Raw genomic sequence first — 17,847 nt, 5'->3', positions numbered from 1 at the left:
TAGCTGTTGTGATTTCAGTTTTTGCATTATGTTTGGTTCAAGATGTCTGGTGGTGAGGACAGGAAGTAAATGGAAGGCAGTGGAGGTGGCAGAGTCACGCCTAAGGCAAAAGGCTCTGGTGGAGGCCTTGGCATCAGGAAGAGCCGGCTTGGGCTAACTCTCAGAGACCCAGGTCAGCAAGGCCTGGGGCAAGGAGAGACACCAACTACTCCAGGAACAGGTTCAAGCAGGCCTGGAGGAAGAAGGGCAGTGGGACTCAGGCAGCAGGCAGCATGGACAAGATGGGAGAGCACATTGCAACGCAAAGTCACCTGGTCAAACATCATGCAGGGCAGACTTCCATCACATTCGGTTCCTTGTGCATGCAGTCTACGATGTCCTCCCAAACTCAGCAAACCTCCTGGGGGAAGAGTGAGACACCCTCCTTCCCCCTTTGCTCTGGAAGAGCTCCTTAAAACACCTCCTCAGCAGGGTGTCAGATACAATATAAATTACTAATTCAGACGTAAATCTGTCAGATATGATTATCTTACATGTTTTTTTCTTATTTTTCTTCTTATTTTTCTTTTTTTATTTTTATTTGTGAGTTTTATTTTCACACTAATCCATCCATCCAGTCTGCGCAGGGACACCCAAACTTCCTCTGGCGCTTCCGGGAGGATCCCAAGGGGCGTGTCCTGGGTCTTCCCCGGGGTCTCTCCCTCCCGGCGGGGATGATGATGATGATGATGATGATGATGATGATGATGATTATTATTATGATTATCATCAATAATAATTTAAAGTATTATTATTATCATATTGTTATTATTATTTTTTTTTTTATCAATAACAATAATACAACCACAATAATAAAATATACACTATATTCATCATCTATGATCTATTATTACCACAAGTGGACTTAAGACACAACAGACAGAGTAGCAGTGGGTTAGCCAATTTTTTTAATGAAGCTGAAATCTTGATGTCATGGTTTATGTTTACATAGTGTAGATGAACAATGCATGTCAGCAGAACCCCACCCCCCAACTATTCTCAGATCTCCAGACACAGATATTGATGAAGTCAAATACATTCACTTGCAACAATTTTGAGGTACTTCCATGATGAAACCTATACTTTCACTTTCCCCAACATGGACAAATTTGTACATTTCACTATACTAAAACTGGAATTCAATATCAATCCAAACCATTACTAATAGTTTCAGCTGACATTAGTGGATGCAGTGATGAACTGTCATGACAGGCAAGGGCTTTATGCAGTGATGTCTCCTATGAATCCTGTCTGTTTTAATCCAGTGTCATCTGTCTACAATTCTTCTTCTGAACTGCTACTGTATTGTCCTGTTCACTCTCCTCTTCCTCTTTTTCTTCCCCCTCTTCTTCTGTGTCCTCTTTGTCTTCCTCAAATGGACTGAAAGAGGAGCTTGCATCCACAAGGACATAGGTGCTGGTCACTGCTCAGTTTCTCATTAAGAAGGTGCCGCTTGTGAAGAAGACAGTAGTGTAGTCCCCTGTATCCCTCTTCAGGCATATCTGGGGATGACACTAAAATGAAAAGAAAATGTTGATAAATAAAGCAGCTTATATTGATCAATGAAGTCTGGATCAGGCATTTTGAACATGTTAATGGATTTGTGACCAAAAAAGGGTGTTTAGATTTGATGAAACTGCAATAATTACATGACACTAGTGTGGTACTTTCATTACATGTCACTACATGCCATTTTACTGCTCAGTGGCACTGATTTATCATTACATAGTATTGTGTCATTGGCAGAGATGTTCACAAGTCTTTTTAGGAAGTCCAATCAAGCCTCAAGTCTCTAAAAAATAAAGCTCTCCTGTCTCTTCTGGTTGTAATGACCCTTCTATCATCTGCTGCTATCCAATCTGCTAAGAAATGTAAGAAATTCAAAGCATTTACTGTATTATCATCATCACCCCTTTATCTATTAGCATACAGTATAGATTGTTGTTTAGCATATGATCACTTTAACAGGGTATTGCAAAGTAGTAAATATAACAATATATGGAAAGTAAATATAATGAAAACACACAATGCTCTGGGGAAAAAAAAAAAAAAAAAACCCAAGCCAGTTCACCTATCACACCTGTCACTCTGCTGTTCCTCTCTCTATAGCCTGTGTTTGGCTGTACTTTGTATAAAAGGAGTTCAATATATGAAGATCTAACCTCAATCTGAATACAGATCATGTGGCGCTGCTCAGCTGTAGCAGTGTATTTTATAATGACAAAAATCGGCACAAGCCAAGAAAATAATGATTGCTCACGAGTCCAAAGACACAAGTCCAACTCAAGTCTGAAGTCAGTGTGTGTGCGACTTAAGTGCAACTCGAACTTGGTCATCGGGTTTAGAAAGATGTCAAAGTCACTGAGAATGCATCCTCCTTTTAGTAAGGGGAGATTGTGTGGAACCTACCGTGGTTCTTGATGTCCTGGTCAACCTGGCGAAGGAGGTTATCAAGTTTGCCCAAAGCCTTTCTCAAATATTGACAATGCTGGGTCATCTCTTTCCTTCCATTCACCTAACCAGCATGACCTGGTCAAACAGTCGCCTCTTCAAGCGTAGACTCACCACTGTTTTGGAAAAGAGAACAGATATGAAACCATCAAAGCATTTTACTACGTACAACAGTTCAGTCAGACTACTCTGGAATGAGAACAAATCATTTATTGAGCGTAAGCATGGCAAGCTGAAGCACAGCATAGGTATCCTTGAGCATGGCTGCAGCAGGTTTGGTGTCAGGCTCTGTCTCAGTAATTCGTTACCTGAATGATCTGCTTTGGCAGACATTACAGGGAATGAAGCAGACCCCCCACAGGGGATCAAGAGACAGAGCCCACAGGAGGATGCTGGGGAGGAGGTGGGTTTGCAAAACCTCATGGGCGGCAGCGAGATGTAAGCAGTAGCTGCAGAGCAGCGGCATCATAGCCAGGGATGAGCTGGGGGGTTTAAATAACCCGCTTCTATTTGGATGAGGAGAGCAGGTGACTGATCAGCTGATCAGGATGGGCGCAGCTTGACTCGTCTGCCTGGAGCTTCGCATTATTTGAATTCTATGAATTTCAAAATCACAAAAAACACTTGCTTACCATCTCCTTGCGCATCCCAAGGCAAAATGACATTGTCCGAGAGACTGCACACAGCTTCAATGTCAATTTTTGGCTCAAATGCAGGTTCAGCATTGTAGTGCATGATTGTGTCTTTCAGTTTTTTCTTGACCTCAGCTAGTCTCCTCCTTCTTCGCTGCGTCGTTTTGTTGCTGTCTGTGATTAAAAGAAATATTAGAAAAGAACAAAAATAGGAAAAGAACAAGCATAAGCTGTTGAGTGATGTAATACTTCATACCATTTTGTCGATAAGGATCTTTTTTTTTCTTTCTTATGGAATAAATCATGTCCTCTATCTCCCTCTGGAGCTCCTCTTGGCTACTGTCAGCACTACATGTAGGTCTCTCTCGAAAAATAGAAACAAGGCAAGATGTAAAACGTCATGTAGTCAAATATCACAAGACCTATTATACTGACACACAACCACCAACCACATTACACACCAGAGGCCGCCCACTGCTTCACATCCTCTACCCACTGCTCTGTGTCCTCCAGAGATATGTTCAGCTCCTGTTGGAGATGTTGGAGGTTGGCTCCTTCCACATCTGCTCTCTGTGTGGCCTATTTTGAAGGTTTGAAAAAGAGAGATGAATACAAGAGCCCAAGGTGTAAACTCTCAACATACAGCTGTTAACAATTAATTGACAATAAATCAAATTAATAAATAACCATTCCTTACAAACAATATTTTATTCCTACATGGTCATTGTTGATCTACCCACCGCCTCCTTTATTATTTTTGGTTAGATATATCAGGGCAAAATCTCAATTTTCTTCTCTCAAAAAACGATTTCCGATAACGATTTTTTGGGCAAGGCAAGGCAAGGCAATTTTATTTGTATAGCCCGTTTTTACAAACAGTTTGTCTCAAAGGGCTTTACATGGCATCGTAACAACATCCTCTGTCCTTAGATCCTCACATCGACTGAGGAAAAACTCCATGGAAAACCCTTTTAACAGGGAAAAATCGGAGAAACCTCAGGGTGAGCAACAGGGGAGGGATCCCAGGACGGACAGACGTGCAATAGATGTTGTTACAGACAAGAAAACAGTTTACAGTTTACAGGGGAAATGACAAACTAATTTATGTGTGCTGTGTCTTTTGATATGACGAACCCGCCCACCCAAGCTGAAGAACTCAGCTGTAATGGGAAAAGACCTAAACCGAGTCGAGCAGAACAGAGCTGTAACTGTGTAGTGGAAAAGGACCACTAGTCTTTGTGGCAACAAAGTCCTCACTGCGCCTTAGCAAACGTTGACATGTTTGTTTAGAGTGTGTGGGGAGAGCGTTATGGGCAGAAGGAGGCGGAAGTCACTACGGTACCCCAGCGCAGCCCAGATAGATGAATGGGGGCTGTACTGTATACCCTAGTTAAATAATGTCTGATTAATTTTCTAACATGGTCCTAACAAAATAATTGTGATTATGATTTAAAATCAATCAATCAATCAAACAGGCCTATTAGAACACCTGACAAGCACCAGGAAAAAAGGGAAAGAGAGGAAGACTGAAATGCAACAAAGAGCCACAGGTGGGACTCAGACCAAGGGCTGTAGCTGAGGATTCAGCCTCAGTACTTGGGTTTCACACTCTGCATAAATGGTGCCCTATTTCAACATACAACATAGACCCACAGACTTCTTACTTTGACAAATCTCTTGGCCAGTGCCTTGTGGAGACTCTCATGTTTCCAATTGTTCCATGCCATGGCGAGGACCGTAATCATGTCAGCTCTGCCTGCAATAAACAAACAAACAAAAAACCTCCTGGAAATTATGCAAACATAAAACTAAAATACATTTTATCATTTGATGCTATTTCCAAGCATATATTTTGCTTTTACCAACCTGACTTGGTCATATATTTTGTCGTGAGAGCTGCTCTTGACAGGAAGCTGTTGACTTGTTCGACTTCCTCACCAATTGTATTTCCTGCACCCTCCTGGTCCCCCCCCCCACCTCACCTATTCCAAAAACAGACAATAAGATTAAGACATTTGTATTAGAGTCATGCTTTCACATCCAACCTATTTGGTTAAGTTCCTTGTATGTTTGCTTGGTTAATGTGGTTCATTGGAGATGCTAACTGAGCTCTAGTACAGATTAAAAGTCCCACATTGAGACGAGATGGTTATCTTGGCCTTATACCAAATTGGCTCTGATCTGGTTCATACTGCAAACGCACCTCTCCAGACTTCAAGAACATGTGAGCATGTTAGTGCTATTGTACATGCTTAATATTTCTTTTGCTCAGTCATCTGGGGGCAGCATGCCTTCCTTTACAAGGCGTAAAACAGTGTAGGATTTTCAAGATGTTTCCTCAAAGTACATTCAGCATTATGATGCTATACTGTTCAGATAATCATCATGGTTATGAGCAAATGACAACTGTGCTTTTGACATAGGTTATGTCTCTGTCAGAGACGTATACACTAGTCGTGAAGACAAGGCCTTGTTCCTGTGTTTACTTTCTTGCTCCTGGACACACCTGACCTACACACGGGCATGATGTGCACACAGAACAGCACTTTAAAAGCATGTAGTGTATATCTCTGGTCCTACAGGAAACTTAATAAATGCATAACACGATTACATATAATAATCAAAATCATTTCATGGATGTGAACTAACATATCTGAGCTTGAAGAGATATAAATAAAGCTACAGTATATTTCTAGTGGAAGAGAAGAGGTAAGACACTTAAAATCAGTGTTGTGATACAAACATTTAACTTGCCACTGTACCTCACATTTGCCAGTGTGAGCTTTGGCATGCATTACTGAGAGAAATGGCTTCATGTCTACAAGAGGCTGGAGCTCTGGCAACTTCTCTGCCATTTTTTTCAGGTATGGCCAATATCTGTAATAGAAAAAACACCACAGCATTTGAGGTTCATAATGGTAAGGACAAAAAGCAGGACTTGGAGTGAAAAGGTTGGTATTGGTAGTGTTTTCAACTTGAGTCTGTGTGTTCATACGTCTGATGATTTTTTTTTTTTCACCACAAAATGAGTGTGGTCTGACCAGTGTAACAGAGCTCTGATAACCCATGCAATAAGAACTCAGTAGTAATTGCCACACCTGCGGAAAAGTCAACGGTTGTGACTACCTGCAAGTGATGTCCATACAAAAGAACGTCGCGTTTGCCTTTTCACACAATTCTTTCTGCAAGAACAGTGGATATGCATATATTTCCCCACGGTAGTGGTTCAGGCCTTGTAGCAACGTTCCATGGCGGCACACAGCGATTTCGAGCCCCTCCTCATTCAGCTTTGCTCGTGATTTGTGGGATGTTTCTCTGGCTGCTGTAAAAGTTGCCGGCCCACAAACATCATGACCAGTGCTCTGAAATTAGATACAATGTGTTACACATAATACTGGGACAAAAAGTAAAGAAGAATTAGATGGTTAAAAACATCCTTACAACTGTCCTGGACCCCTCCATATTTTTGATCTCTCCTGTAGCCTGGCCGGGTCTGGCTCCAAGTTTGAGTCTGTCTTTCCATAACCCAACCACTACTACAATATGCTTTGGCTGAGATGCATTACTTACTTACTTTATTTGAAAGAAAATATACAATAGATAATATATGATAAACTACAATGAAACAGTGCTGGAGAGGTTAGAAACCCTAGGAGGGCTTATCGAGAACCTCACCATAAAATAAATAAGTAAAATTAAATGTATCTTATCAAAATAAAATAACAAATGAATTAATGAGAGAAAAAAAACAAAATTAAAACAAAATAACCAAAATAGTAATTAATAGGGGATTCTCCAAATCCTCGATTCGATTTGATTTTCGATTTTAGGGTCACGATTCGATTCGATTCTCGATTTTTTTTTCTTTTTCTTACAACACAGATGCCTATGCTATTTTCAGACTAGTCTAGTCTACGATCATTGGTTTTATTCATCAAATTTTGTACAGTAAATCTTATTTCAAAAGATGGGATAAGTGATGCAATTTCCATAATGCATCACATTAGGCACTAATGGTCACATTTAAATAATTTCTTTACAATATAAAGGTAACATGCCCCCAAAAATCATGATCCAGGGGCCAAAATTGCCCCCAAGGTTTTGAAACAAATATAATTTATATCTGTACATTATCATAATTTAATTTTCATTAATTTACCGTTGTGTCTCATTATTCTCCTGATGTCGGCTTAATGTAATGTAAACAAGATTGCGCTGATACGCGAGAGTCATGTGACAGACAGCGGGGCAGAGCTGCAGCTGCAGCGCTGCGATGGAACTGATCAGACTGGCGGTGGCCCACAGTCAATCAGTCCCGGATCCTCCACCGTCACCAGATCCCCCGAAAGCCCTCGCAAGTAATACATCGACAAAAAGTGGCAAGTTGCACCTTTTCGTCGGCTTATTATTTGATTTTTTTTTTTTTAATCTTATAACGTCTCTGCAACATGCAGCTGTCAGTGCTTGTCGGTGTTGTGTAGTTAGAGCTGCGTCTCCCTCCTGTTTCCCAGGTAGGAGGGACAATAGCCCACCAGGGCTGGGTGATAAAACGCTATAAATTGTGAAATAACTTTTCTTCAATAGAAATATGAGACGTGGTCGATAGTTTTCATTCATCCATGTTTTGGCAAATAGCCAATGATATTGAGAGTTCCGCTGCGCCGAACCAATCATGTGGCTGGAATAGAGCCAGTCAACATGTGCATTTGTTTGGGTTGCTGCAGACGTGCACATCAGCTGACACCGCCGGTAAAAAAAAAAAAAAGAGAGAGAGAGCGAGGGAGAGAGAGAGAGAGAGAGAGAATGAGTGAGTGTTGTCTCGAAATAAAAAGTAAAGGAAAACTCGGACCAGTGACTGACAAGACGCTTGGTGCGCAATGGGGACAATGGACAGTTGTAGCTTGGGGAGGATCGTCAATCCTCTCTTTGACTTCGATGCTCGAGATCGTGACGTAGTTTCGATCGATTTCGATAAAAAATCGAAATCGTGACACCCCTAGTAATTAAAGGAGTCATCACCCAGAAATCACATTTTTCCTTGTTAAAACATGTATACTGGTGTTGGACCTCAGTGGAAACTTGCCTGAAAAGCTGGGGTTTGAAAGTGGCTGTGTTTTTCGTTTGGGCTCTATGTTTAAACCAGAGTAGCTATGAGGCTGCACACCACAAAATTACGAGATTTTGATTCTGCTCCTACGGTGACGTCACCATGGAGACTGCTTTCATAAACACACCTCTCTTCCACCACCCCGACTTCCGCCGCGCCGCCATTACTTATTGTTTTATTTCCCACTGTAGCGCTGTTATTTCGTCACTTTATTAAGTTTTAATAATTTTTCATGCGAGAAAGTAAGGGTTTAGATCCCCAATGTGCGGTTAGTTTATTCAAATGACGGCTGTAGAAGTTTTCTCCGCATTGGGAGAAGTGAAGCTCCAGTGAGCTGCAGCGAGCCGAGCACCAGACAGAGGAGCGGAGAAGTGACTGTCAGCAACCCGCCTGCAGTGCTCGTTTAGCCGGCTGAACGACATCGTCATGCCGCCGGAGGAAACGATCGTTAATTTATTAATTTTTAATATTTTTTCATGCGAGAAAGTAAGGGTTTAGATCCCCAATGTGCGGTTAGTTTATCCAAATGACGGCTGTTTAGAAGTTTGCTCCGCGTTGGGAGAAGTGAGGTGCAGCCAGCTGCAGCGAGCACCAGAGGAGCGGAGGAGGAGTGACTCCTCAACCCGCCTGCAGTGCTCGTTTAGCCGGCCGAACGGCATCGTCATGCCGCCGGAGGAAACGGTCGTTAATTTATTAAGTTTTAAATATTTGTTCATGCGAGAAAGTATAAGGGTTTAGATCCCCAATGTGCGGTTAGTTTATCCAAATGGCGGCTTAGAAGTTTGCTTCGCGTTGGGAGAAGTGAAGTTCCAGAGCTCCAGCGAGGCAGAGGAGCGGGTCAGCAACCCGTCTGCAGCACTCGTTAACCGGTCAAACTACGTTGTCATGCCCACGGAGGAAACGATCGTTAATTAACTTACTTGTAGAGGTTTACCGCCGACTGGTTAAATTCTTTGTAGGAGATAAATGTTGGTCTCATTTATGAAATCTAACAATTGTGGCAGTGGTATTAGTTTGTTTGAATGAAAAGTGAAGCTTCACACAGAGCAGCAGCAGCTTTTCCCGGGGGCTCTGTAGCCTACGTACAGAAATCACCACATTTGCATCAATAAATACATGTTTTACAATGAACCGATTAAATTTTGTGCACGACAGAGCAGCATAGTATGCGGTTTCCAATACAGCCTGCATGTAGCCCACTGGGCCAGCCACCATTCCGGCTCTGTCCTTCCTGCGTCCAATCAATGCGCGCCTCATTACATATTAATACAATGAACATCTGGACCAGTCAAAACCTTGCGCTCAGTTCAGTTCAGTTTATTTCATGTCCCCAAAGGGCAATTTGGGTTGCAGCTCATAGAATCACATAAAGGTAAAAACATACAACACAGAGACATATAGTGACATAGAGACGCATCATTATAAATAACAATATAAATAGAATATGCACTAATTGTGATCATATAAGAGATAAAATATAGGAAATACCGTTAAAACACTGAATACAAAATCCAAGATAACACTGTTAAGAACATAGTGGTCAAGTAAAGTGCACCGGATAAAGTGCAGTCTCACGAGAGAAAGTTGCCGCATGAAAAAGTGTCAGAACAAGCTCTGTGTTTGAATTAAAAATAAAAAAAAATGTATCCAATAAGTTTTAAGAACTGATTCAAAGCAATTTAAGGGGGATTGGATACATAAAAAACCCAGGTGATGACTCCTTTAAGCAATGGCTGAAAAGATAAATTGAGATAAATCAAAAGAATTGAGAGAATGAAACAAAAGATGAATTACAATGGCAACTGATAATTAAAAGAAAGCAAAAAAAAAAAGAACAACATCAACAAAGAAAAAACAACAACAGAGTATTAAGACAATCCCATGGCGAACAGATGATCTTTTAATTTAAAGATGGGTAGAGAGGGAGAGCTGTTAGTCAGGTGAATATACTTATTCCATAAAGTTACACCTTTGTATTTGATGGAAAACTGTGGTACAACAAAGTGGAATATGCAGCAGCTTCGACTGTCGAGTTGTTCTGGAGTGGATGTTTGAGTTATTTTGAAAATATTGTTGGAAGTGATATGGAAGTGTGTGTCCCAGATACTGGACCTTGAAGACAAAAATACATGTTTCCACAGTGTTAATATTGTAAATGGACAATATCTTTGATTTGGAAAATAAAGGGGCAGATGTGGCTGTGGACTCTGAACTAGTGGCTATTCTGATAAAACGTTTCTGAATTAAATGGAGTTTATGTAAGTATGTGGGAAAAGTACATGCCCAAACAATATTACAATAAGATAGGTATGGATACACAAGACTATAATATAACGTAAACAAACCAGACCTGTTAAGGTATTTATGAACTTTCCTAATAATTCCCACAGATTTAGAATTTTTTTTTTGACACATAATCAATGTGTTCTTTCCACGAACATTTTTCATCAACTAAGAAGCGAGTGGAATAAACTCTCTGGATTTCATTTCCTTCAATATAAACTTTGGCATTATCAAATTTCTTCTTGCCAGCAAAAATTATATAATTAGATTTCTTTATGTTTAACGATCATTTATTTAATTGAAACCATTTTAAACAAGCTAGTTTAGAGTCCAGAGTTAGCTTCAGAAATGAGGGTTTTAAAGTGTCGTCTGCAAATAAAGTGGGTGATATAGAGCTTGATACAACAGCAAGATCATTTACATAAATTAAAAATAATAAAGGTAAAGGTACTTTATTTGTCACATATACAGCTAGTATAGTGAAATTCTTTCTCTGCATTTAACCCATCCCTGAGGAGCAGTGGGCAGCCACGGTGCAGCGCCCGGGGACCAACTCCAGATTATGAGCCAGTGCCTTTGGTCAGGGACACTGACTGGAGGATCAGGCTAGCTGGCAGGTTTTTTTTTTTTTCAAGCATGTGTTTATTAGTTTTGTTTGCAATTTACAGTCAATCAAACAGGACATTCTTACAAGCAAGAAACAAAGCAAACTTTTTCTCCCTATTCTCCCTCCCTTCCCTTCTTCCCCTCACTAAATAATTAAAACATTAAACCTACAAAAACAAGATGAAAATAAAGCAAAAAGGGTGGAGTAATAATAATAAATAAGTAAATAGATAAATAAAAGTAGACAAATACTGATAACAGTTATATGATGAATTTCAAAGGTGTTTCTCAGGATATTGTATCACACAATCTACTCCCTCAGAGCCTTCTCTTGTTGAAGCAAATTACCAACATTAACATCATGTCTTAAAAAACGTATAAAAGGACTCCAGATGTTATCAAAAACATGATGTTTCCGTTTAATAATGTATGTTATCTTTTCCAATGCCATGTTTGATGCCATTTCTTTAATCCATCTTCCAATTCTTGGTGCATCAACGTTTTTCCAATTAAGGGAAATTATACGTTTAGCTTGTAATATACACATATCTACTAATCTAGATTCTTTACTTTGTAAATATGGGATAGTTGGATATATGCCCAGAAGGAAAAGCTTAGGATCCAGTGGTAACTTCTTAGTTAATATTTTATCGATCATGTTAATAATATCTTGCCAGAAGGATTTCACTTTTACACATTCCCATATACAGTGGTACAACGTTCCTCTTGCTTCATTACACTTAACACATGTATCAGGGATGTTATTGTTAAACATGTGTAATTTGACTGGTGTTATGTATACACGCATCAGCCATTTATATTGAATACGTTTCAGATTACTATTAATCGTTTGTTTCTGAGCTTTCCTGCATGCCTCTTTCCAGTCTTGTAGTGATATTTCATCACCTATATCATCCACCCACGATCTCAATTTATGTTTTGAAGATTCATCAGACCCGGAAATGAATAAATCGTACAGGGATGAAATTAAACCTTTATCATAGCAATGTCCTATAATTGCTTTCTCTAAAGAAGAAGTAATAGGTATGTCCAATGAATGATTTTGAGAGGACGATATGAAATTCCTAATTTGAAGGTATTTTAAGAAATGTGTTTTGGGGATGTTAAATTTGGTTGATATTTCTGAAAAGGACATAAATATATCATCTTTTCTGTACAGATCTTGTATTTTCCTTAATCCCTTTTCAGCCCATATTCGAAATCCTGGATCATTACTCCCTGGTTTGAAATTGCCATTACCCCAAATAGGACTAAAACGTGACCAAGACGGATTGATGTTCAAATATTTACAAGTATCAAACCAAATATCAATCATATTTAATACAATAGGGTTGTCTGTATTTTTCCTCAGACTTTTCCGGTCCGCTGAATACAAAAATAAATTCAGTGGTAAGCTAGGTCTCACCGAGCAGGATTCCAAGTCTACCCAAGCAGGGGTATTTTCAGAAGAGAAGTAAAACATAATGGAACGTAGTTGAGTTGCCCAGTAGTACCACTGGATGTTTGGACACTTAAGGCCTCCTCGATCATATGGTAGATATATTAAAGATAAACGTAATCTTGGACGTTTATTTTGCCAAATAATGTTGGTAAACTATTTTCTAATTCTAGTAAACAAGGAAGAGGGAGGGGGCAGAGGAATATTTTGAAATAAATAAAGGAATTTAGGCAGAATGTTCATTTTTAGGATATTTATCCTGCCAATCATTGAAATTGGTAATGATGTCCAGCGCTCTAAAGACGAAGTTGTAATTTCCTGCAGTGATTCATAGTTCATTTGAGAAATTTTGTTTACCTCAGGAAGGATTTTTATACCCAAATAAGTGAAATTATCTGTGGAGTTAAAAGGAGAGACATGAACATTATCATTTACCCTATCTGATTCATTAAGTAACATTATAGAAGATTTTGAGTAATTTATTTTATATCCAGACATTTTCCCAAAGTTATCAATAAGACCTACAAGCGCTGGAATCGAACTATTCAAATTTTTAAGGAACAAAATAACGTCGTCGGCAAAAAGTGCTATCTTATGTTCCACCTGACCCTCCAAAATTCCATAGATATCTGTTCGCGTCCTAATTGCTATAGCAAGTGGTTCTATTGCAAGAATAAACAGTAATGGGGATAGAGGGCTTCCCAGTGGGCAGCTTCTAGAAATATTCAAGGGTTTAGAGACCACATTATTAGTTAAGACATCTGCAGTGAGTTCTGTACAAAGCAACCTGACCCATTTGCAAAATCTATCTCCAAATCCAAAGCGAGTAAGCACTTCGAACAGATAAGGCCATTCGACCCGGTCGAAGGCCTTCTCCGCGTCAAGTGAAAACAAGGCTGTGTTCTTCGCCGCTCTTTGGCTATGTAGAATATTCAGTACCCGCCTGACATTGTGAAACCCTTGTCTGCCTTGGATAAATCCATTTTGATCTCCTCCCACCAGCCCTGGAAGCCGGCCTTCTAATCTTTTTGCAAGAATTTTGCATAGTATTTTTGTATCTGAATTTAGGAGGCTAATTGGCCGCATATTTTCACACTTTGTATTTGGTTTTCCGGGTTTGGGGAGCAATGTAATTAGGGCAACCCTCATGGATGTGGGGAGGAGACCATTCCTGAAGGATTCCTGAAACATCTCCAATAAGGGTATCAGTAATTTGGACTGAAATGTTTTGTATAGATCTATGGGAATACCGTCAAGGCCTGCGGCTTTTCCAGCCTGCATAGAACCTATTGCATCTGCTATCTCCTGTTTTGTTATTTCTTCATCCAATGTTTTGCTCTCCTCTTCAGAAAGTTTGGGGATATTAAGGTCATTCAAAAATTTTGTCTGCTCATCCAAGTCGGAAGAGCATTCAGAGCTATACAGTCTCTCATAGAAGACCCTGAAAGTCTCACTAATTTCTTCAGGATTCACAATATTTTTCCCATTTGGAGCTTCTATATAATTAATTGACTTTTCTGTTTGTTGTTGTTTAATGCGCCATGCTAATATCTTCCCAGATTTTTCCCCTTGTTCATAGTACGATTGTTTGAGTTTCAATAAGTTGGCAGCTACTTTGTTAGCTGATAATTCATTATACTGAGATCTGAGAGAAAGAAGTTCTGTATGCTTTTCTGGTGAGCTAGACTTATTTTGATAGAGTTCAGTTTCAAGTTTTTTAATTTTCTAGCATCCTCATTTCAAGTTGTGCTCTCTTTTTTTTTGAATTTATGAAACAGATAATCTGACCCCTAATGAAGGCTTTGAATGCCTCCCACCTAATACTAGCCGAAGTTTCAGAAGTGTTACATTCAAAATACAGGTCAATTTGTTTCGCTATGAAATCTACAAATACAGGGTCCATAAGCCACTCTGGTTGGAAGCGCCATTTAGGGGGGTCTTTTACAAGCTTGACATCTTCATATATCAAAGATACTGCTGCATGGTCAGATAGAACTATGCTGCTATATTGGCATTCTTTAATTTTGGAAACAAGTAGTGCTGAGACTAGGAAAAAATCTATTTGTGAATGAGTTTTATGGGTACTAGAATAGCAGGAGTACTCCACCGCATCTGGTTTTCCATATCTCCATATATCCAATAAATTTAACTCTTTCATAAAATGATGTATTATCTTCCTTGACCTGGTTATGAGTGTTATCAAAGCCTGAAGATCTATCTATTGACGGCTCTAGTGTGCAGTTGAAGTCTCCAGCAACTATATAGTGTCCAGAGAGATTTGAAATAGTCAGAAATAAATTATTATAGAATTTGGGATCATCTTCGTTTGGTCCATAAACATTTATCAGATTTATATTTTCATAACAAAGTACCTTGGACCATGATGTATCTGCCAGCAGGATCCGCTATAACATTATGAATTTGAAAGGGGACTGACTTATGGATTAATATCATGACTCCTCTAGCATGAGTAGTATAAGGAGCAGAGAGCACTTGACCCTAGCTGGCAGGTTTTTAGTGGTGGGGGAAACCGGGGAGAACATGCAAACTCCACACAGAAAGGACCTGGGCGGCCGGGGATTCGAACCTAGGACCTTCTTGCTGTGAGGCAACAGTGCTAACTACTGTGCCACCGTGCCACCCAAGGACCAAGAACTGAACCTTGTGCCACACCACAGGTCAAAACATTTTTGTTGGTGTTGGAGGAAAAATAAGATCCAAAACAGGGCCAGCTGCGATCAAGGATCCTTTTATTCCAACATGTAATTAGTACAAAATTATGGTATCGAATATGCTCAAAGGTTATAAAAGTTGTTCATCAAAGTTATAAGAAAAATCCCCTCAGAGTATCAGAATAGCTCCACAAGGCGATCAGAGTAGACTGAGCTTTGGTGCAGTAGAGTTTACGCTGCTTAGAAAAAATGGACATAAACCCGAGCCTGTTCCGGATCAGACTAAGTTGCTATCTCTTTGTCTTCGCTTTTTATTTACGATTTCTCCCTTCTATTCAAATGACGGTTGACGAAAAATGGTTCGACTGCGATCTACCCCGCTGATTTGTTCAACTAAAATTACACGACATCGCACGATGCTAATCCCCGCCTTCATGGACGTGTCTTACTATGGCACGTGTTGGGGTTCATCCCAAGTTCAGCTTCATTGGCGCCACACAGTTTTTTCTGACGCCCGTTATCTACTTCACCCGGCCTTGACTCCCCCTGCAGGTGGCTACACACAAATCTACTACATTATATCATTGAGCGCACTCTCTGTCTAGCTCACTCGCCCCTCCCTTCTCCTTTTCTCTCTACTGTCCCAAAGCTCAGTGTCCTTTTCCTTTTTTCAGTGCTTTACCTTTTTCCTTTACCCAACATTGGACATACAGTTACTGAAATAAACAAATTGACAACATAGCTCTTGAACCACTTGTACACATCAGCTTGGAACCCATATCTAGACAGTTTTAACAAAAGGACCTCATGGTTCACCGTATCAAACGCTTTAGACAAATCAAGGAAAACAATTAGTGCAAACTCGTTGTCTAGCACAGAGTAGATTTGTTCAGTGAGATGTAGTAAAGCCATGTATGTTGAATGACTCTTTCGGAAGCCATATTGATGGCTATACAAAATATTGTTTGAATTTATGTGCTGTAAGAGTTCTTCTGTATACCAGTTTTTCAAGGATCTTTGAAAAACACGGCAGTATTGAGATTGGGTGATAATTAGAAAAAATACTTTGATCGTCATCTTTATAAATGGGAATAACTTTGGCTATTTTTAGGTCATTTGGGACAATGCCAGTTTCTAATGAAAGTGAAAAAATATAAGTTAGTGGTTTGATAATGGAGAATTTTACCTCTTTAACAAGATTTGCTCTGATGTCATCATGACCTGCTGCTGAAGGTTTGAGTTGATCTATTATTTTAAGTACTTCATCAGCATCAGGAGGATCAAAGCTGCTAAAAGAAGAAAAACAGCCATCAATATAGTCAAGGGGGCTTCCACTTGGAGTAGGAATCAATTAGTTTTTTAAATGAAGTTATATTTTTTCTATTAAATTTCCTGTAAGGGACTGTTCGTTATTTATCATCAGTGCCACCGGAGGGATTCACGGGACTTTTTTTTTTTTTTACATGACCCCCCTGTCGGAGTCAGTAAATTTTAACATGACCCTGCATTAAGCCTTATCAAAAGATACATGACCCCCCCCCCCCCAGCCATCGACACGTGACATCGCATCACGTAGCGCGTGACACTACATTATTTCATTTTGACAACCATGTGTGCAACACCTTCTCATCAATCCATGCCATTTATCAGCTGTCCAACTCATCAATAACAGAATCGCGATTTTGGACCAGCTCACATTACACAACAAGACATTAACAATTAATCCACACTCAAACCGAAGCAACAGTAATGTGAACTGCACTCAACAACGTATTATTGCAAGGTTTACGACAGATATGACAGACAACTGTGTGTGTGTGTGTGTGTGTGTGTGTGTGTGTGTGTGTGTGTGTGTGTGTGTGTGTGTGTGTGCCTGCGCCTGCGTGTGTAAGAAAGAGAGAGAGAGAGAGAGAGAAAGTAGGTAAAACCTGCTAGCTGTTAGCTACCGTAGCTCAGGCGTCGGTCTCCCGTCAGGTAAAAGCTGCTGTTTATTCCTCAAATGAAGCTCATGAAGTTGTTGAGCCTCTCTGGTACAGTTATCCATCACTGCAGTTGAATTCGCCGCTAAACTGCTGGACGCTAAAACCGAGGGGGGGGGGCGTCTGTTTGTTTACAATTCACAAAAGCAACGTGAACGTACGTGCTGCTCAGACTATGTAGAGTTACGCAATGAGGCAGGCAGGCAGCGTAGCCTCTGTACGGTAGTGAAGTTAAACTCACTCACCCATAAAACACGTGCTAAGCTGCCGGCGAATCCTTACTGAGTTCTTGGCGAAGCGGTTAGCATCGTCGCCTGCGGTGCGGGAGACGCGGGTTCGAACCCCACTTAGGGCAGATCAGAACAATATAAAATTACGTTGTGATTTAGGGGCCGTTGCTCTCATTGCCGTCAGTGCTTGCAGCTTTTAAATGTCCCGTTTTTGTTTTGTTTTTGTTTTTTGCGAGCATTGCAGTGTCCTCCAGACAAAATGTTGAATGACCCCCCCTCGCTGACCTTTTTTTTTTAGTGGACCCACCCCTCAACAAAGAATATTATGACATGACCCCCCCCCATTTTCCTCCGGTGGCCCATTCCATAAATAACGAACGGTCCCTAAG

At 40.2% G+C, this 17,847-nt stretch overlaps 1 pseudogene; it reads right to left on the bottom strand.

The window, feature by feature from the left end:
* Positions 1 to 1,295: 1,295 nt before the first annotated feature.
* LOC146970065 (uncharacterized) lies at positions 1,296 to 5,001 on the bottom strand (annotated as a pseudogene).
* Positions 5,002 to 17,847: the final 12,846 nt, after the last annotated feature.

The sequence above is a fragment of the Trachurus japonicus genome, chromosome 17, assembly GCF_045865225.1.
Source record: "Trachurus japonicus isolate A0001 chromosome 17, Traja_1.0".
Taxonomy (NCBI): Eukaryota; Metazoa; Chordata; class Actinopteri; order Carangiformes; family Carangidae; genus Trachurus; species Trachurus japonicus.
This window is presented reverse-complemented; position numbering and strand designations above follow the sequence as displayed.